The 20,725-nt window shown below is 45.0% G+C and overlaps 15 non-coding genes across 15 annotated transcripts; all 15 read left to right on the top strand.

Moving 5' to 3' along the window:
• Positions 1–34: 34 nt before the first annotated feature.
• Positions 35–116, top strand: trnal-uag (transfer RNA leucine (anticodon UAG)). Its single transcript has one exon. It is a non-coding gene; the product is annotated as a tRNA-Leu (tRNA).
• A 736-nt stretch (positions 117–852) lies between these two features.
• On the top strand, positions 853–934 carry trnal-aag (transfer RNA leucine (anticodon AAG)). Its single transcript has one exon. It is a non-coding gene; the product is annotated as a tRNA-Leu (tRNA).
• Positions 935–2,203: 1,269 nt separating this feature from the next.
• Positions 2,204–2,285, top strand: trnal-aag (transfer RNA leucine (anticodon AAG)). The gene has a single exon. It is a non-coding gene; the product is annotated as a tRNA-Leu (tRNA).
• Positions 2,286–3,027: 742 nt separating this feature from the next.
• On the top strand, positions 3,028–3,109 carry trnal-uag (transfer RNA leucine (anticodon UAG)). The gene has a single exon. It is a non-coding gene; the product is annotated as a tRNA-Leu (tRNA).
• A 1,495-nt stretch (positions 3,110–4,604) lies between these two features.
• trnal-aag (transfer RNA leucine (anticodon AAG)) lies at positions 4,605–4,686 on the top strand. The gene has a single exon. It is a non-coding gene; the product is annotated as a tRNA-Leu (tRNA).
• Positions 4,687–10,094: 5,408 nt separating this feature from the next.
• On the top strand, positions 10,095–10,176 carry trnal-aag (transfer RNA leucine (anticodon AAG)). Its single transcript has one exon. It is a non-coding gene; the product is annotated as a tRNA-Leu (tRNA).
• Positions 10,177–10,879: 703 nt separating this feature from the next.
• trnal-uag (transfer RNA leucine (anticodon UAG)) lies at positions 10,880–10,961 on the top strand. Its single transcript has one exon. It is a non-coding gene; the product is annotated as a tRNA-Leu (tRNA).
• A 734-nt stretch (positions 10,962–11,695) lies between these two features.
• Positions 11,696–11,777, top strand: trnal-aag (transfer RNA leucine (anticodon AAG)). The gene has a single exon. It is a non-coding gene; the product is annotated as a tRNA-Leu (tRNA).
• A 737-nt stretch (positions 11,778–12,514) lies between these two features.
• trnal-aag (transfer RNA leucine (anticodon AAG)) lies at positions 12,515–12,596 on the top strand. Its single transcript has one exon. It is a non-coding gene; the product is annotated as a tRNA-Leu (tRNA).
• Positions 12,597–13,329: 733 nt separating this feature from the next.
• Positions 13,330–13,411, top strand: trnal-aag (transfer RNA leucine (anticodon AAG)). Its single transcript has one exon. It is a non-coding gene; the product is annotated as a tRNA-Leu (tRNA).
• A 738-nt stretch (positions 13,412–14,149) lies between these two features.
• On the top strand, positions 14,150–14,231 carry trnal-aag (transfer RNA leucine (anticodon AAG)). Its single transcript has one exon. It is a non-coding gene; the product is annotated as a tRNA-Leu (tRNA).
• A 736-nt stretch (positions 14,232–14,967) lies between these two features.
• On the top strand, positions 14,968–15,049 carry trnal-uag (transfer RNA leucine (anticodon UAG)). Its single transcript has one exon. It is a non-coding gene; the product is annotated as a tRNA-Leu (tRNA).
• Positions 15,050–15,787: 738 nt separating this feature from the next.
• trnal-aag (transfer RNA leucine (anticodon AAG)) lies at positions 15,788–15,869 on the top strand. Its single transcript has one exon. It is a non-coding gene; the product is annotated as a tRNA-Leu (tRNA).
• A 3,358-nt stretch (positions 15,870–19,227) lies between these two features.
• Positions 19,228–19,309, top strand: trnal-aag (transfer RNA leucine (anticodon AAG)). The gene has a single exon. It is a non-coding gene; the product is annotated as a tRNA-Leu (tRNA).
• Positions 19,310–20,050: 741 nt separating this feature from the next.
• On the top strand, positions 20,051–20,132 carry trnal-uag (transfer RNA leucine (anticodon UAG)). Its single transcript has one exon. It is a non-coding gene; the product is annotated as a tRNA-Leu (tRNA).
• The last annotated feature ends 593 nt before the right edge of the window (positions 20,133–20,725 follow it).

Raw genomic sequence — 20,725 nt, forward strand, 5'->3', positions numbered from 1 at the left:
CTGACGAGAAAGTGTGAATATTTTGCCAGAGCTGGGTAGTGTGGCCGAGCGGTCTAAGGCGCTGGATTTAGGCTCCAGTCTCTAAGGAGGCGTGGGTTCAAATCCCACAACTGCCATCTTTATTGAGTTTGTTTGCGCAAGCTATCACATGTTCTGCTTTATTTCGGTGTTTTTACTTTCATGCAGGGCCATGCAAGGGAGAAAAAAATCAATGTTCTGTGTCACAGATGGGGTTCCAACTCAATAGTGTAGTCCATCGCCTTAACCAACCAGCCACCAAGTCCTGTGCTCTCACGGTGGCAGTTGCACCTCCTACCGGTGGTTGTTCACGTCAAATCCTTGATTGGAATTAAGGAAAGTTGTGATGGTCTGTGCGACGACCCAGCAGTCCATTTTAACAGTGGGAACTGTGGCCGAGCTGTCCAGAGAACTGGATTTAAGGACCCAGTCTTTCGGAGGTGTCGGTTCAAAGTCCACCGCTGCAACTTTTTCTCAACAGAAAACTGTAATGTAATTTCAAACAAGGCCACCAAGGACACCGGAAAATAAAGGGAATCCAGCCTTTACCCTAACTCCCACGTCTGTTATTGCAATTATCTGCCGTGTTTTTCTAATTCAATCTGCTTCAGACACAAAAGCAGAAACTAATTCTAAGTGTATACGATGGAAGAAAGAGCAACATCAGATAAATTAAGATTTTTAAAAAGAGAATCAAAAAAAGATGAAGAACGCAAGAGCAACATGAGATACATAAAGATTTTAAAGAAGAAAATGAAAAAGAAGACTAAAATACAAGGAAGTGCAGACGCTCTAGGTAACTGATGAGAAAGTGTGGAAGTCTTTCCAGAGCTGGGTAGTGTGGCCGAGCGGTCTAAGGCGCTGGATTAAGGCTCCAGTCTCTAAGGAGGCGTGGGTTCAAATCCCACCACTGCCATCTTTATTGAGTTTGTTTGCGCAAGATATCACATGTTCTGCTTTATTTCAGCGTTTTTACTTTCATGTAGAGCCATGCAAGGGAGAAAAGAAGCAATGATGTGTGTCACGGATGGGGTTCCAACTCAATAGAGTAGTCCATCGCCTTAACCAACCAGCCACCAAGTCCTGTGCTCTCACGGTGGCAGTTGCACCTCCTACCGGTGGTTGTTCATGTCAAATCCTTGATTGGAAAAAAGGAAAGTTGTGATGGTCTGTGGGACGACCCAGCAGTCCATTTTAACAGTTGGTTTTGTGGCCGAGCTGTCCAGAGAACTGGATTTAAGGACCCAGTCTTTCGGAGGTGTCGGTTCAAAGTCCACCGCTGCAACTTTTCTCAACAGAAGACTGTAATGTAATTTCAAACAAGGCCACCAAGGACACCGGACAAATAAAGGGAATCCAGCCTTTATCCTAATTCCCACGTCTGTTATAAGGCGCTGGATTAAGGCTCCAGTCTCTAAGGAGGCGTGGGTTCAAATCCCACCACTGCCATCTTTATTGAGTTTGTTTGCGCAAGATATCACATGTTCTGCTTTATTTCAGCGTTTTTACTTTCATGTAGAGCCATGCAAGGGAGAAAAGAAGCAATGATGTGTGTCACGGATGGGGTTCCAACTCAATAGTGTAGTCCATCGCCTTAACCAACCAGCCACCAAGTCCTGTGCTCTCACGGTGGCAGTTGCACCTCCTACCGGTGGTTGTTCATGTCAAATCCTTGATTGGAAAAAAGGAAAGTTGTGATGGTCTGTGGGACGACCCAGCAGTCCATTTTAACAGTTGGTTTTGTGGCCGAGCTGTCCAGAGAACTGGATTTAAGGACCCAGTCTTTCGGAGGTGTCGGTTCAAAGTCCACCGCTGCAACTTTTCTCAACAGAAGACTGTAATGTAATTTCAAACAAGGCCACCAAGGACACCGGACAAATAAAGGGAATCCAGCCTTTACCCTAATTCCCACCTCTGTTTTTGAAATTATCTGCTGTGTTTTTCAGATTCAATCTGCTTCAGACATAAAAGCAGAAACTAATTTTCAGTGTACACAATGGAAGAAAGAGCAACATGAGATAAATCAAGATTTTTAAAAAGAGAATCAAAAAAAGATGAAGGACGCAAGAGCAACATGAGATACATAAAGATTTTAAAGAAGAAAATGAAAAAGAAGACTAAAATTCAAGGGAGTGCAGACGCTCTAGGTAACTGACGAGAAAGTGTGAATAGTTCCCCAGAGCTGGGTAGTGTGGCCGAGCGGTCTAAGGCGCTGGATTAAGGCTCCAGTCTCTAAGGAGGCGTGGGTTCAAATCCCACCACTGCCATCTTTATTGAGTTTGTTTGCGCAAGCTATCACATGTTCTGCTTTATTTCGGTGTTTTTACTTTCATGTAGGGCCATGCAAGGGAGAAAAGAAGCAATGATGTGTGTCACGGATGGGGTTCCAACTCAATAGTGTAGTCCATCTCCTTAACCAACCAGCCACCAAGTCCTGTGCCCCCGCTGTGGCAATTGCACCTCCTACTGGTGGTTGTTCATGTCAATTCCTTGATTGGAAAAAAGGAAAGTTGTGATGGTCTGTGCGACGACCAATCATTCCATTTTAACAGTGGGAACTGTGGCCGAGCTGTCCAGAGCACTGGATTTAAGGATCCAGTCTTTCAGAGGTGTGGGGTCGAAGTCCACTACTGCAACTTTTTTTCAACAGAAAACTGTAATGTAATTTCAAACAAGGCCACCAAGGACACCGGACAAATAAAGGGAATCCAGCCTTTACCCTAATTCCCACGTCTGTTATTGCAATTATCTGCTGTGTTTTTCAAATTCAATCTGCTTCAGACGTAAAAGCAGAAACTAATTTTCAGTGTACACAATGGAAGAGAGAGTAACATGAGATAAATTAAGATTTTTAAAAAGAGATTCAAAAAAAGATGACGGAAGCAAGATGACGGAAGCATGAGATACATAAAGATTTTAAAGAAGAAAATGAAAAAGAAGACTGAAATACAAGGGAGTGCAGACGCTCTAGGTAACTGACGAGAAAGTGTGGAAATCTTGCCAGAGCTGGGTAGTGTGGCCGAGCGGTCTAAGGCGCTGGATTTAGGCTCCAGTCTCTAAGGAGGCGTGGGTTCAAATCCCACCACTGCCATCTTTATTGAGTTTGTTTGCGCAAGCTATCACATGTTCTGCTTTATTTCAGTGTTTTTACTTTCATGCAGGGCAATGCAAGGGAGAAAAGAAGCAATGTTGTGTGTCACGGATGGGGTTCCAACTCAATAGTGTAGTCCATCGCCTTAACCAACCAGCCACCAAGTTCTGTGCCCCCACGGTGGCAGTTGCACCTCCTACCGGTAGTTGTTCACGTCAAATCCTTGATTGGAAAAAAGGAAAGTTGTGATGGTCTGTGCGATGACCAAGCAGTCTATTTTAACAGTGGGAACTGTGGCCAAGCTGTCCAGAGAACTGGATTTAAGGACCCAGTCTTTCAGAGGTGTCGGTTCAAAGTCCACCACTACAACTTTTTCTCAACAGAAAACTGTAATGTAATTTCAAACAAGGCCACCAAGGACACCGGACAAATAAAGGGAATCCAGCCTTTACCCTCATTCCCACGTCTGTTATTGCAATTATCTGCCGTGTTTTTCTAATTCAATCTGCTTCAGACATAAAAACAGAAACCAATTCTAAGTTTATACGATGGAAGCAAGAGCAACATGAGATACATAAAGATTTTAAAGAAGAAAATGAAAAAGAAGACTAAAATACAAGGGAGTGCAGACGCTCTAGGTAACTGACGAGAAAGTGTGGAAATCTTGCCAGAGCTGGGTAGTGTGGCCGAGCGGTCTAAGGCGCTGGATTTAGGCTCCGGTCTCTAAGGAGGCGTGGTTTTTAATCCCACCACTGCCATCTTTATTGAGTTTGTTTGCGCAAGCTATCACATGTTCTGCTTTATTTCAGCGTTTTTACTTTCATGCAGGGCCATGCAATGGAGAAAAGAAGCAATGTTGTGTGTCACGGATGGGGTTCCAACTCAGTGGTGTGGTCCGTCGCCTTAACCAACCAGCCACCAAGTCCTGTGCCCCCGCGCTGGCAATTGCACCTCCTACTGGTGGTTGTTCATGTCAATTCCTTGATTGGAAAAAAGGAAAGTTGTGATGGTCTGTGGGACGACCCAGCAGTCCATTTTAACAGTTGGTACTGTGGGCGAGCTTTCCAGAGAACTGGATTTAAGGACCCAGTCTTTCAGAGTTGTCGGTTCAAAGTCCACCACTGCAACTTTTTCTCAACAGAAAACTGTAATGTAATTTCAAACAAGGCCACCAAGGACACCGGACAAATAAAGGGAATCCAGCCTTTACCCTAATTCCCACGTCTGTTATTGCAATTATCTGCCGTGTTTTTCTAATTCAATCTGCTTCAGACATAAAAGCAGAAACTAATTCTAAGTTTATACGATGAAAGAAAGAGCAACATCAGATAAATTAAGATTTTTAAAAAGAGAATCAAAAAAAGATGAAGGACGCAAGAGCAACATGAGATACATAAAGATTTTAAAGAAGAAAATGAAAAAGAAGACTAAAATACAAGGGAGTGCAGACGCTCTAGGTAACTGACGAGAAAGTGTGAATATTTTGCCACAGCTGGGTAGTGTGGCCGAGCGGTCTAAGGCGCTGGATTAAGGCTCCAGTCTCTAAGGAGGCGTGGGTTCAAATCCCACCACTGCCATCTACATTGAGTTTGTTTGTGCAAACTATCACATGTTCTGCTTTATTTCAGCGTTTTTACTTTCATGTCGCCCATGCAAGGGAGAAATTAGCAAATGCTGTGTGGCACAGATTGGGTTCTGTTAGTGTTTAAACACTGGAGAGTTGAGACCCAATCACGGACGCTGGACAGAGTGGATTTCAGTTGTAACAAAAGACAGTTTTAATGAGTCAAAGATATCTTGTTCTGCAGTTTTACGTGCACTGACCTAGTTCACATAACTCGGCAAGGAGTCAGGTGAAAAAGAGGCCTTATACAACGGTTACATTCATTTTTATACATAGAATAAAGTAGGTGGAGTCTTGTCGTTTCGGTCTTGACTGGTCGGAGGGTTGGAGGCGGGCCTTGCTCTAGCCAGAGCAGAAGCCCCATTGGTGCACAGCAGAGCCTTATCCTGAGCATCCGACCAATAGAGGGGGTCAGTCTTGTGGCTGGGTGTATGTGTTCTTACGATGGAATGTCTTTGTTTATATGAGCTATGTGTATGAATACTTATATAACAAATCCCTCTCTTCACGTCTATTAGTCGTGAAAACTATAGCAGAAAGGTGTCGGTTGCAATCGTGGGTATACATAAGGTGGTGCTCCTAACCTTGTCTGGTTTGCATGGTGGGTCTGTAGGTGTAGTGCTACGTTTGGGACGGGAGTGATTGGAGGGAGTGATATCAGGAAAGGAGTTAGGGACATGTGTAGGGGTTGGTGTACGTGATGTGGCAGGGTGAAATAGTTGTTCAATTAACCATGTGAAAGTCCTAGGGTTACTCCAAATATCAGTAGGAATATCACAAATAAAGGACCAGATAACCCCAGCCTCACCCAGAGAGGGAGAAATTTCCCTCTAACTGGGCGAGGTTCCCTTCTCAGGGGAGGCGGAGTTTGATGCCGCATCACCTGAGGAAGGAGTGTCTTCATTTGGAATCGAATTTAGGCCGCTCAAATCAGCTCTGACTTCAGTCAGTGTTCTAGAAGGAATTGGGGCTGGGGTGCAATGTGTAAGGCGCCAAGGTGCGCCTGATTTACCTTTGACCTGGACTGAGTGTGAAGTAACCTCCTTCACTTCGTACGGTCCAGTCCACCTGGGTTCCAGCCACTTTCTCTTGTGGACTTTAACCCTCACCCAGTCACCAACCTTTACCTTCAGTAGTGGCGTGTCCCCCGGCAGCTCCCCCTCCTGGACCTTGTGAACCTGGGTAGAGAATTCTGCAGAGAGAACCGTCAGTTTTTTCACATAATTAGACATTACAATTTGTTGTACATCAAGGGCGGGCATATGACCTCCCTCCCTTGGTGGACCATGCATGACTCTACCAGTCATTATCCCATGAGGCACATCCTTTAGCTATCTTAGCTTTTGCTTTTGGTTTGACGTTCCACCAGATTTTGGGATTGGGGCCTGTACACAGATCCAAATCTGTGGGTTATGCCAAATCTTTCTTCCACCTGTCTCAGGTGTTTGTTAAATGTGAGCCATTTGTCAAATTTGATTTGTCTTGGGATGCCATACCTGGGTATTAGTTTGGTTTGTAGCCACTCAAAGACTGACCTAGCATCCTCCCCTTTTGTTAGTATTGCCTCTACCCATTTGGAGAACCTATCTACTATAACTAGGAGATAGCGTTTGCCTTTAGATAAATTGTCGGGGCCCATGTCGGTGTAGTCTATACTAATATCCTGAAAACATGCATTAGGTATTAAGTATGAGCCCATTGGTGTTCGATATGGTTTCTTTGGGTTGTGTCTGTCACAAACATTGCATTCGTCACAAAATAAATCATTGTCATAAAATAAGTCAGTCATATTTTTTATGTGAGGGTGCCACCAGATGTGCGAGGCCTTTTTGGAGGGTCTTTAGTTTGCCTTCGTGTGTGGGGCCATGTGTTTCTCATAAAAGTCCTGGGTCCATCAGTGTGGCCTGCTTCATGGGCGTGGGCTGAGTCTGTATAGATATTCAGTCTTTCCTTTTCCTCTGATGAGGACCTGCGTCAATCCAATGATTTCAGCTAATTGGGCTGATGCTGGTTAAGGGATGATGGCTGATTCAAGGGTGACATGTGAACCGTCTGGGAGTTGCTGTTTCCTTCTTCTGCCGTGGGTGGTGGGCATTTTTATGGCCAGGGGATGGTGTTCCCAGTCATTCCCTGGAACTGCGGTTGGTTGTATGCGGGTTGCTGATGCATGGGTGTGGGTCCTGGTTTCTGATGTTCGTACTGTTGAGGTCTATTTCCACCCCTTTCCTTCCCATATGGACCTCTCGTAGAGTTCCACTGGCGTTGTTGTGGTGTGAGTGGGTATGGACACTCTTGTGAGTAGTGCCCTGGAGTTCTACAGTTGAAACAAACCCCTCCTCTTGGATGGCCTGGTATCCGTTGCGGCTGGTATGCAAGTTGTGGTTGCGGGGGATACCAAGGCAGAGTAACTCCAGGTTGCCCCACTGGAGTAGGCCCCGGGTTGGCTGGTTGAGGACCGGCCTGCTGTTGAATCATCTGGGAGATAGTCTGGGCCACTATTTGAGAGATGTCTGTTTTGGTGCCTGTCTCCTTCGTTTCTTCCGCCACCATCTGTTTCTTAGGTTTTTCTCCTTGTTGTGCTTCCTTCAATTGGAGTTTCAGGAGTTGTACCTGGAGGGACTGCACCTGGCTCTCAGCACCCCCTCTTTCCTTGTTGTGCTGGGTCACATGGTGGTGCACATGCGTATTGAATTGGGTCAGAGGAAGTGCAATCAACCCTACCGTTCCTCTGAGTTTGGTTTTAACATCTCCAGGACACCCGTTGACCACCATTTCCTTCCACATTCTGAGTGTGGTATCAGTGTGATCGAATGGTTCTTCGTGGACCGATCTCCATGTGGTCTTAGCCCTGTCCAGGTATGCTGCAGGTTGCTCACCTGGGTTGATTGTAAAGGAGGATAAGGTGGCATGGTTTCTTTCTGTAGGGTATGCTCTCCGTAGAACTTCCCATAATCTGGTACGGAAGTGGTCTATGGGCAGTGTTGGGGCCCGCCATCCAAGGTCAGCTGCTGTCATGAGGACCTCCATGGTTCCGTGGTCGGTGGCTGTTGCTAGAAGTGCTTTCATGTCTCCTAGGCAGAGTTGCAGGCCTGACGTAAGTGTCTGCAGTTGAAGTAGCCACGCTGAAGCTCCTCCATGTAGGCTAGGCATCTGTCCCATCAGTGTTGTTAAATCAGTCATTTTCCAGGGCTGGTACTCCACAGTGTGTGCATCACCTGGTGTCGGTCGCAGGGGGTACTGTCCTGCCATCTCCTGCTCTCGCTCTCTTCTATCAGCAATTCTGGAGGACCGACGGAGTGTTTCGGACCCCATTGATTCGGTAACTTCGGTTACTGTTCCTCTCATTATGCCTTCCACTCGGTAGGCTCCCTCTCTGTTGTTATCTTGGTTAGCTATTAGCTCCCTGAGTTCCTTAGCTCGAGCTATTGATGATTTCAGCAGCTCCTGCATCTTAGTCACGTTTGGAGCTCCCATCGGAGCTGGGGTGAGCACCGTGTCAATTTCTTCTTCGTTTTCGATATCCATGTTCTGATGACAGTCCTCCCTATCCGTCTGATAGAAGTGGTTTGAATCTAATCTTGTTTGTAGGTGTCCTCTGGTTTCAGAGGTGAGAGAGTTCACAGAGGAGCATTGCGGCCTCCGTTCCTGGGGGAGGTCTCCTGCTCCTGGAATCCCAGTTTCGTACTGTTCACATACCATATGGCCAGCCGTTATCCCCAGTGTCATTTCCCCTTGGTCTATTCTCAGAACTGGAGCCTGTATTGTGGGAGGTGCCCTGGGCAGGAATGGGTTGTGTGACGGGCTCCGGTGATTTTGTCCCTTTGAGTATGGCGGGGGCTGAACTGCCTCCATTGTCAATTGTGGATATAGTGAGGGAGAAACGGCCACAGGGGGAGCCGTGGGCAAGTTCTCAGGTGGAGCTTTAACATCCCCCGACGCCACCATAGCCACGCACATCATGTCTGGTGTGTTTTTGGGTAGCACCCTGCTACTCTCCTGTATGGCCCATGTCCCTATCTTGAGCTCCCCCTCCGCTCTCTCTCTCTCTCTTGTACCTACTTTTTTGAACCTGTGTATCTTGTTTCTCTCCGCCTCACTCGCTTTTGCATGCTCTACTGCGTCCTCTAATTCTGTCTGCATATCTTGGAGTTTCCCCCCTGTAGGGGGTCCTCCGCTAAAATAACCTGCATGTGTCCATTTTATTCGTAATCCTTTCCAAACTTTCTCCACTTTCCCATACTGTTCTTTACCTCCCGCTCTATCAATCATACTCTGATCTAAATATTCATTGAATTTTAGTTTGGGCGTGGTGGCTGCAGACATTTTATCTAAGTCGTCTGATAATGTGTATAATGCGTTATTTAGGTATATTCAATCCTTACTATGTGGTGTTTATTTCTATCGTTGTATGCTTAGCCCGTCCCTGGTCGAGACCAGGGATGTACTGCTGTACTGGCTATGGCTTATCTCTTCCACCCCCACCCTCGCATACAAAGGGGGTTATCAGTATGTGACGCCCGCCACGTGTGTGTTTCTCCGGTATTTTATTTGAATTTGTTCAGCGATTCGTTTAGGTATTTTCTAGAAATGATTCGGCGATTTCCTTTTGGAACAATATATCAGTGAATATATGCGGTTCTATAACAATTTTCAGAGTAATTCTAGCTCTGTGGGAAATATAGTCTTTAAGGAGGCTCTGTAGGAAATACAGTCTTTAAGGAGGCGTGGGTTCAAATCCAACCACTGCCATCTTTATTGAGTTTGTTTGCGCAAGCTATCACATGTTCTGCTTTATTTCAGGGTTTTTACTTTCATGTCGCCCATGCAAGGGAGAAAAGAAGCAATGTTGTGTGTCACGGATGGGGTTCCAACTCAATAGTGTAGTCCATCGCCTTAACCAACCAGCCACCAAGTCCTGTGCCCCTGCGGTGGCAGTTGCACCTCCTACCGGTGGTTGTTCACGTCAAATCCTTGATTGGAAAAAAGGAAAGTTGTGATGGTCTGTGCGACGACCAAGCAGTCCATTTTAACAGTGGGTACTGTGGCAGAGCTGTCCAGAGTACTTGATTTAAAGAACCAGTCTTTCGGAGGTGTCGGTTCAAAGTCCACCGCTGCAACTTTTTCTCAACAGAAAACTGTAATGTAATTTCAAACAAGGCCACCAAGGACACCGGACAAATAAAGGGAACGTCAGATAAATTAAGATTTTTAAAAAGAGAATCAAAAAAAGATGAAGGACGCAAGAGCAACATGAGATACATAAAGATTTTAAAGAAGAAAATGATAAAGAAGACTAAAATTCAAGGGAGTGCAGACGCTCTAGGTAACTGACGAGAAAGTGTGAATATTCTGCCAGAGCTGGGTAGTGTGGCCGAGCGGTCTAAGGCGCTGGATTAAGGCTCCAGTCTCTAAGGAGGCGTGGGTTCAAATCCCACGATTGCCATCTAAATTGAGTTTGTTTGGCTTTTTACTTTCATGTTGCCCATGCAAGGGAGAAAAGAAGCAATGTTGTGTGTCACGGATGGGGTTCCAACTCAATAGTGTAGTCCATCACCTTAACCAACCAGCCACCAAGTCCTGTGCCCCCGCGGTGGCAGTTGCACCTCCTACCGGTGGTTTATCACGTCAAATCCTTGATTGGAAAAAAGGAAAGTTGTGATGGTCTGTGCGACGACCAAGCAGTCCATTTTAACAGTGCGAACTGTGGCCGAGCTGTCCAGAGAACTGGATTTAAGGACCCAGTCTTTCGGAGGTGTCGGTTCAAAGTCCACTGCTGCAACTTTTTCTCAACAGAAAACTGTAATGTAATTTCAAATAAGGCCACCAAGGACACCGGAAAATAAAGGGAATCCAGCCTTTACCCTAATTCCCACGTCTGTTATTGCAATTATCTGCCGTGTTTTTCTAATTCAATCTGCTTCAGACATAAAAGCAGAAACTAATTCTAAGTTTATACGATGGAAGAAAGAGCAACGTCAGATAAATTAAGATTTTTAAAAAGAGAATCAAAAAAAGATGAAGGACGCAAGAGCAACATGAGATACATAAAGATTTTAAAGAAGAAAATGAAAAAGAAGACTAAAATACAAGGGACTGCAGACGCTCTAGGTAACTGACGAGAAAGTCTGGCAATCTTCCCAGAGCTGGGTAGTGTGGCCGAGCTGTCTAAGGCGCTGGATTTAGGCTCCAGTCTATAAGGAGGCGTGGGTTCAATTCCCACCACTGCCATCTTTATTGAGTTTGTTTGCGCAAGCTATCACATGTTCTGCTTTATTTCAGCGTTTTTACTTTCATGCAGGGCCATGCAAGGGAGAAAAGAAGCAATGTTGTGTGTCACGGATGGGGTTCCAACTCAATAGTGTAGTCGATCGCCTTAACCAACCAGCAACCAAGTCCTGTGCCCCCGCGGTGGCAGTTGCACCTCCTACCGGTGGTTGTTCACGTCAAATCCTTGATTGGAAAAAAGGAAAGTTGTGATGGCCTGTGCGAAGACCAAGCAGTCCATTTTAACAGTGGGAACTGTGGCCGAGCTGTCCAGAGAACTGGATTTAAGGACCCAGTCTTTCGGAGGTGTCGGTTCAAAGTCCACCGCTGCAACTTTTTCTCAACAGAAAACTGTAATGTAATTTCAAACAAGGCCACCAAGGACACCGGACAAATAAAGGGAATCCAGCCTTTACCCTAATTCCCACGTCTGTAATTGCAATTATCTGCCGTGTTTTTCTAATTCAATCTGCTTCAGACATAAAAGCAGAAACTAATTCTAAGTTTATACGATGAAAGAAAGAGCAACATCAGATAAATTAAGATTTTTAGAAAGAGAATCAAAAAAAGATGAAGGACGCAAGAGCAACATGAGATACATAAAGATTTTAAAGAAGAAAATGAAAAAGACTAAAATACAAGGGAGTGCAGACGCTCTAGGTAACTGACGAGAAAGTGTGAGTATTTTGCCAGAGCATGGTAGTGTGGCCGAGCGGTCTAAGGTGCTGGATTAAGGCTCCAGTCTCTAAGGAGGCGTGGGTTCAAATCCCACCACTGCCATCTTTATTGAGTTTGTTTGCGCAAGCTATCACATGTTCTGCTTTATTTCAGCGTTTTTACTTTCATGTAGGGCCATGCAAGGGAGAAAAGAAGCAATGTTGTGTGTCACGGATGGGGTTCCAACTCAATAGTGTAGTCCATCGCCTTAACCAACCAGCCACCAAGTCCTGTGCCCCCGCAGTGGCAGTTGCACCTCCTACCGGTGGTTGTTCACGTCAAATCCTTGATTGGAAAAAAGTAAAGTTGTGATGGTCTGTGCGATGACCAAGCAGTCTATTTTAACAGTGGGAACTGTGGCCGAGCTGTCCAGAGAACTGGATTTAAGGACCCAGTCTTTCGGAGGTGTCGGTTCAAAGTCCACCGCTGCAAGTTTTTCTCAACAGAAAACTGTAATGTAATTTCAAACAAGGCCACCAAGGACACCGGCCAAATAAAGGGAATCCAGCCTTTACCCTAATTCCGACGTCTGTTATTGCAATTATCTGCCGTGTTTTTCTAATTCAATCTGCTTCAGACATAAAAGCAGAAACTAATTCTAAGTTTATACGATGAAAGAAAGAGCAACATCAGATAAATTAACATTTTTAGAAAGAGAATCAAAAAAAGTTGAAGGACGCAAGAGCAACATGAGATACATAAAGATTTTAAAGAAGAAAATGAAAAAGAAGACTAAAATACAAGGGACTGCAGACGCTCTAGGTAACTGACGAGAAAGTGTGAGTATTTTGCCAGAGCATGGTAGTGTGGCCGAGCGGTCTAAGGCGCTGGATTAAGGCTCCAGTCTCTAAGGAGGCGTGGGTTCAAATCCCACCACTGCCATCTTTATTGAGTTTGTTTGCGCAAGCTATCACATGTTCTGCTTTATTTCAGCGTTTTTACTTTCATGTAGGGCCATGCAAGGGAGAAAAGAAGCAATGTTGTGTGTCACGGATGGGGTTCCAACTCAATAGTGTAGTCCATCGCCTTAACCAACCAGCCACCAAGTCCTGTGCCCCCACGGTGGCAGTTGCACCTCCTACCGGTGGTTGTTCACGTCAAATCCTTGATTGGAAAAAAGGAAAGTTGTGATGGTCTGTGCGACGATCAAGCAGTCCATTTTAACAGTGGGAACTGTGGCCGAGCTGTCCAGAGAACTGGATTTAAGGACCCAGTCTTTCGGAGGTGTCGGTTCAAAGTCCACCACTGCAACTTTTTCTCAACAGAAAACTGTAATGTAATTTCAAACAAGGCCACCAAGGACACCGGAAAATAAAGGGAATCCAGCCTTTACCCTAATTCCCACGTCTGTTATTGCAATTATCTGCCGTGTTTTTCTAATTCAATCTGCTTCAGACATAAAAGCAGAAACTAATTCTAAGTTTATACGATGGAAGAAAGAGCAACATCAGATAAATTAAGATTTTTAAAAAGAGAATCAAAAAAAGATGAAGGACGCAAGAGCAACATGAGATACATAAAGATTTTAAAGAAGAAAATGAAAAAGACTAAAATACAAGGGAGTGCAGACGCTCTAGGTAACTGACGAGAAAGTGTGAATATTTTGCCAGAGTTGGGTAGTGTGGCCGAGCGGTCTAAGGCGCTGGATTAAGGCTCCAGTCTCTAAAGAGGCGTGGGTTCAAATCCCACCACTGCCATCTTTATTGAGTTTGTTTGCGTAAGCTATCACATGTTCTGCTTTATTTCAGCGTTTTTACTTTCATGTAGGGCCATGCAAGGGAGAAAAGAAGCAATGTTGTGTGTCACGGATGGGGTTCCAACTCAATAGTGCAGTCCGTCGCCTTAACCAACCAGCCACCAAGTCCTGTGCTCTCACGGTGGCAGTTGCACCTCCTACCGGTGGTTGTTCATGTCAAATCCTTGATTGGAAAAAAGGAAAGTTGTGATGGTCTGTGCGACGACCCAGCAGTCCATTTTAACAGTGGGTACTGTGGCCGAGCTGTCCAGAGAACTGGATTTAAGGACCAGGTCTTTCGGAGGTGTCGGTTCAAAGTCCGCCGTTGCAACTTTTTCTCAACTGAAAACTGTAATGTAATTTCAAACAAGGCCAATAAAGGACACCGGACAAATAAAGGGAATCCAGCCTTTACCCTAATTCCCACGTCTATTATTGCAATTATCTGCCGTGTTTTTCTAATTCAATCTGCTTCAGACATAAAAGCAGAAACTAATTCTAAGTTTATACGATGGAAGAAAGAGCAACATCAGATACATTAAGATTTTTAAAAAGAGAATCAAAAAAAGATGAAGGACGCAAGAGCAACATGAGATACATAAAGATTTTAAAGAAGAAAATGAAAAAGAAGACTAAAATACAAGGAAGTGCAGACGCTCTAGGTAACTGAAGAGAAAGTGTGAATGTTTTTCCAGAGCTGGGTAGTGTGGCCGAGCGGTCTAAAGCGCTGGATCAAGGCTCCAGTCTCTAAGGAGGCGTGGGTTCGAATCCCACCACTGCCATCTTTATTGAGTTTGTTTGCGCAAGCTATCACATGTTCTGCTTTATTTCAGCGTTTTTACTTTCATGCAGGGCCATGCAAGGGAGAAAAGAAGCAATGTTGTGTGTCACGGATGGGGTTCCAACTCAATAGTGTAGTCCATCGCCTTAACCAACCAGCCACCAAGTCCTGTGCCCCCACGGTGGCAGTTGCACCTCCTTCGGTAGTTGTTCACGTCAAATCCTTGATTGGAAAAAAGGAAAGTTGTGATGGTCTGTGCGACGACCAAGCAGTCCATTTTAACAGTGGGTACTGTGTCCGAGCTGTCCAGAGAACTGGATTTAAGGACCCAGTCTTTCGGAGGTGTCGGTTCAAAGTCCACCGCTGCAACTTTTTCTCAACAGAAAACTGTAATGTCATTTCAAACAAGGCCACCAAGGACACCGGACAAATAAAGGGAATCCAGCCTTTACCCTAATTCCCACGTCTGTTATTGCAATTATCTGCCGTGTTTTTCTAATTCAATCTGCTTCAGACATAAAAGCAGAAACTAATTCTCAGTTTATAAAATGAAAGAAAGAGCAACATCAGATAAATTAAGATTTTTAAAAAGAGAATCAAAAAAAGATAAAGGACGCAAGAGCAACATGAGATACATAAAGATTTTAAAGAAGAAAATGAAAAAGAAGACTAAAATACAAGGAAGTGCAGACGCTCTAGGTAACTGACGAGAAAGTGTGAATATCTTGCCAGAGCTGGGTAGTGTGGCCGAGTGGTCTAAGGCGCTGGATTTAGGCTCCAGTCTCTAAGGAGGCGTGGGTTCAAATCCCACCACTGCCATCTTTATTGAGTTTGTTTGCGCAAGCTATCACATGTTCTGCTTTATTTCAGCGTTTTTACTTTCATGCAGGGCCATGCAAGGGAGAAAAGAAGCAATGTTGTGTGTCACGGATGGGGTTCCAACTCAATAGTGTAGTCCGTCGCCTTAACCAACCAGCCACCAAGTCCTGTGCTCTCACGGTGGCAGTTGCACCTCCTACCGGTGGTTGTTCATGTCAAATCCTTGATTGGAAAAAAGGAAAGTTGTGATGGTCTGTGGGACTACCCAGCAGTCCATTTTAACAGTTGGTACTGTGTCCGAGCTGTCCAGAGAACTGGATTTAAGGACCCAGTCATTCGGAGGTGTGGGTTCAAAGTCCATCGCTTTAACTTTTTCTCAACAGAAAACTGTAATGTAATTTCAAGCAAGGCCACCAAGGACACCGGACAAATAAAGGGAATCCAGCCTTTACCCTAATTCCCACCTCTGTTTTTGAAATTATCTGCTGTGTTTTTTCAGATTCAATCTGCTTCAGACATAAAAGCAGAAACTAATTTTCAGTGTACACAATGGAAGAAAGAGCAACATGAGATAAATCAAGATTTTTAAAAAGAGAATCAAAAAAAGATGAAGGACGCAAGAGCAACATGAGATACATAAAGATTTTAAAGAAGAAAATGAAAAAGAGGACTAACATACAAGGAAGTGCAGACGCTCTAGGTAACTGACGAGAAAGTGTGAATAGTTCGCCAGAGCTGGGTAGTGTGGCCGAGCGGTCTTAGGCGCTGGATTAAGGCTCCAGTCTCTAAGGAGGCGTGGGTTCAAGTCCCACCACTACCATCTTTATTGAGTTTGTTTGCGCAAGCTATCACATGTTCTGCTTTATTTCAGCGTTTTTACTTTCATGTAGGGCCATGCAAGGGAGAAAAGAAGCAATGTTGTGTGTCACGGATGGGGTTCCAACTCAATAGTGTAGTCCATCGCCTTAACCAACCAGCCACCAAGTCCTATGCCCCCGCGGGGGCAGTTGCACCTCCTACCGGTGGTTGTTCACGTCAAATCCTTGATTGGAAAAAAGGAAAGTTGTGATGGTCTGTGCGACGACCAAGCATTCCATTTTAACAGTTTGGCCGAGCTGTCCAGAGAACTGGATTAAGGCTCCAGTCTCTAAGGAGGCGTGGGTTCAAATCCCACCACTGCCATCTTTATTGAGTTTGTTTGCGCAAGCTATCACATGTTAAGCTTTATTTCAGCGTTTTTACTTTCATGCAGGGCCATGCAAGGGAGAAAAGAAGCAATGGTGTGTGTCACGGATGGGGTTCCAACTCAATAGTGTAGTCCATCGCCTTAACCAACCAGCCACCAAGTCCTGTGCCATCGCTGTGGCAATTGCACCTCCTACTGGTGGTTGTTCATGTCAATTCCTTGATTGGAAAAAAGGAAAGTTGTGATGGTCTGTGCGACGACCAAGCATTCCATTTTAACAGTGGGAACTGTGGCCGAGCTGTCCAGAGAACTGGATTTAAGGACCCAGTCTTTCGGAAGTGTCGGTTCAAATCCCACCACTGCCATCTTTATTGAGTTTGTTTGCGCAAGCTATCACATGTTCTGCGTTATTTCAGCGTTTTTACTTTCATGTCGCCCATGCAAGGGTGAAAAGAAGCAATGATGTGTGTCATTGATGGGGTTCCAACTCAATAGTGTAGTCCATCGCCTTAATGTTTGCGCAAGCTATCACATGTTCTGCGTTATTTCAGCGTTTTTACTTTCATGTCGCCCATGCAAGGGAGAAAAGAAGCAATGGTGTGTGTCACGGATGGGGTTCCAACTCAATAGTGTAGTCCATCGCCTTAACCAACCAGCCACCAAGTCCTGTGCCCCCGCGGTGGCACCTCCTACCGGTGGTTGTTCACGTCAAATCCTTGATTGGAAAAAAGGAAAGTTGTGATGGTCTGTGCGACGACCAAGCAGTCCATCTTAACAGTGGGAACTGTGGCCGAGCTGTCCAGAGAACTGGATTTAAGGACCCAGTCTTTCGGAGGTGTCGGTTCAAAGTCCACCGCTGCAACTTTTTCTCAACAGAAAACTGTAATGTAATTTCAAACAAGGCCACCAAGGACACCGGACAAATAAAGGGAATCCAGCCTTTACACTAATTTACACTAACATAAGGAAGTGGATGGCTGCAAACTTTCTACTTTTAAACTCGGACAAAACAGAGATGCTTGTTCTAGGTCCCAAGAAACAAAGAGATCTTCTGTTGAATCTGACAATTAATCTTAATGGTTGTACAGTCGTCTCAAATAAAACTGTGAAGGACATCGGCGTTACTCTGGACTCTGATCTCTCTTTTGAAGAACATATCAAGACCATTTCAAGGACAGCTTTTTTCCATCTACGTAACATTGCAAAAATCAGAAACTTTCTGTCCAAAAATGATGCAGAAAAATTTATCCATGCTTTTGTCACTTCCACGTTAGACTACTGCAATGCTCTACTTTCCGGCTACCCGGATAAAGCACTAAATAAACTTCAGTTAGTGCTAAATACGGCTTCTAGAATCCTGACTAGAACCAAAAAATTTGATCATATTACTCCAGTGCTAGCCTCTCTACACTGGCTTCCTGTCAAAGCAAGGGCTGATTTCAAGGTTTTACTGCTAACCTACAAAGCATTACATGGGCTTGCTCCTACCTATCTCTCTGATTTGGTCCTGCCGTACATACCTACACGTACGCTACGGTCACAAGACGCAGGCCTCCTAATTGTCCCTAGAATTTTTAAGCAAACAGCTGGAGGCAGGGCTTTCTCCTATAGAGCTCCATTTTTATGGAACGGTCTGCCTACCCATGTCAGAGACGCAAACTCGGTCTCAACCTTTAAGTCTCTACTGAAGACTCATCTCTTCAGTGGGTCATATGATTGAGTGTAGTCTGGCCCAGGAGTGGGAGGGTGAACGGAAAGGCTCTGGAGCAACGAACCGCCCTTGCTGTCTCTGCCTGGCCGGTTCCCCTCTTTCCACTGGGATTCTCTGCCTCTAACCCTATTACAGGGGCTGAGTCACTGGCTTTACTGGGGCTCTCTCATGCCGTCCCTGGAGGGGGTGCGTTACCTGAGTGGGTTGAGTCATTGATGAGGTCATCCTGTCTGCGTTGGCGCCCCCCCCCCTTGGGTTGTGCCGTGGCGGAGCCCTTTGTGGGCTATACTCAGCCTTGTCTCAGGATGGTAAGTTGGTGGTTGAAGATATCCCTCTAGTGGTGTGGGGGCTGTGCTTTGGCAAAGTGGGTGGGGTTATATCCTTCCTGTTTGGCCCTGTCCGGGGGTGTCCTCGGAGTGGGCCACAGTGTCTCCTGACCCCTCCTGTCTCAGCCTCCAGTATTTATGCTGCAGTAGTTTATGTGTCGGGGGGCTAGGGTCAGTTTGTTATATCTGGAGTACTTCTCCTGTCCTATTCGGTGTCCTGTGTGAATCTAAGTGTGCGTTCTCTAATTCTCTCCTTCTCTCTTTCTCTCTCTCGGAGGACCTGAGCCCTAGGACCATGCCCCAGGACTACCTGACATGATGACTCCTTGCTGTCCCCAGTCCACCTGGCTGTGCTGCTGCTCCAGTTTCAACTGTTCTGTCTTATTATTATTCGACCATGCTGGTCATTTATGAACATTTGAACATCTTGGCCATGTTCTGTTATAATCTCCACCCGGCACAGCCAGAAGAGGACTGGCCACCCCACATAGCCTGGTTCCTCTCTAGGTTTCTTCCTAGGTTTTGGCCTTTCTAGGGAGTTTTTCCTAGCCACCGTGCTTCTACACCTGCATTGCTTGCTGTTTGGGGTTTTAGGCTGGGTTTCTGTACAGCACTTTGAGATATCAGCTGATGTACGAAGGGCTATATAAATAAATTTGATTTGATTTGATTTAATTCCCACGTCTGTTATTGCAATTATCTGCCGTGTTTTTCTAATTCAATCTGCTTCAGACATAAAAGCAGAAACTAATTATAAGTTTATACGATGGAAGAAAGAGCAACATCAGATAAATTAAGATTTTTAAAAAGAGAATAAAAAAAAGATGAAGGACGCAAGAGCAACATGAGATACATAAAGATTTTAAAGAAGAAAATGAAAAAGAAGACTAAAATACAAGGGAGTGCAAACGCTCTAGGTAACTGACGAGAAAGTGTGAATATTTTGCCAGAGCTGGGTAGTGTGGCCGAGCGGTCTAAGGCGCTGGATTAAGGCTCCAGTCTCTAAGGAGGCGTGGGTACAAATCCCACCACTGCCATCCTTATTGAGTTTGTTTGCGCAAGCTATCACATGTTCTGCTATATTTCAGCGTTTTTACTTTCATGTAGGGCCATGCAAGGGAGAAAAGAAGCAATGTTGTGTGTCACGAATGGGGTTCCAACTCAATAGTGTAGTCCATCGCCTTAACCAAACAGCCACCAAGTCCTGTGCCCCCACGGTGGCAGTTGCACCTCCTACCGGTGATTGTTCACGTCAAATCCTTGATTGGAAAAAAGGAAAGTTGTGATGGTCTGTGGGACGACCCAGCAGTCCATTCTAACAGTTGGTACTGTGGGCGAGCTGTCCAGAGAACTGGATTTAAGGACCCAGTCTTTCGGAGGTGTCGGTTCAAAGTCCACCGCTGCAACTTTTTCTCAACAGAAAACAGAAAACTGTAATGTAATTTCAAACAAGGCCACCAAGGACACCGGACAAATAAAGGGAATCCAGCCTTTACCCTCATTCCCACGTCTGTTATTGCAATTATCTGCCGTGTTTTTCTAATTCAATCTGCTTCAGACATAAAAGCAGAAACTAATTCTAAGTTTATACGATGAAAGAAAGAGCAACATCAGATAAATTAAGATTTTTAGAAAGAGAATCAAAAAAAGATGAAGGACGCAAGAGCAACATGAGATACATAAAGATTTTAAAGAAGAAAATGAAAAAGACTAAAATACAAGGGACTGCAGACGCTCTAGGTAACTGACGAGAAAGTCTGGCAATCTTGCAAGAGCTGGGTAGTGTGGCCGAGCGTTCTAAGGCGCTGGATTTAGGCTCCATTCTCTAAGGAGGCGTGGGTTCAAATCCCACCACTGCCATCTTTATTGAGTTTGTTTGCGCAAGCTATCACATGTTCTGCTTTATTTCAGCGTTTTTACTTTCATGCAGGGCCATGCAAGGGAGAAAAGAAACAATGTTGTGTGTCACGGATGGGGTTCCAACTCAATAGTGTAGTCCATCGCCTTAACCTACCAGCCACCAAGTCCTGTGCTCTCACGGTGGCAGTTGCACCTCCTACCGGTGGTTGTTCACGTCAAATCATTGATTGGAAAAAAGGAAAGTTGTGATGGTCTGTGCGACGACCAAGCAGTCCATTTTAACAGTGGGAACTGTGGCCGAGCTGTCCAGAGAACTGGATTTAAGGACCCAGTCTTTCGGAGGTGTCGGTTCAAAGTCCACCGCTGCAACTTTTTCTCAACAGAAAACTGTAATGTAATTTCAAACAAGGCCACCAAGGACACCGGACAAATAAAGGGAATCCAGCCTTTACCCTAATTCCCACGTCTGTTATTGCAATTATCTGCCATGTTTTTCTAATTCAATCTGCTTCAGACATAAAAGCAGAAACTAATTCTCAGTTTATAAAATGAAAGAAAGAGCAACATCAGATAAATTAACATTTTTAGAAAGA

This window comes from Oncorhynchus clarkii, chromosome 17 (assembly GCF_045791955.1).
Source record: "Oncorhynchus clarkii lewisi isolate Uvic-CL-2024 chromosome 17, UVic_Ocla_1.0, whole genome shotgun sequence".
Classification (NCBI taxonomy): domain Eukaryota; kingdom Metazoa; phylum Chordata; class Actinopteri; order Salmoniformes; family Salmonidae; genus Oncorhynchus; species Oncorhynchus clarkii.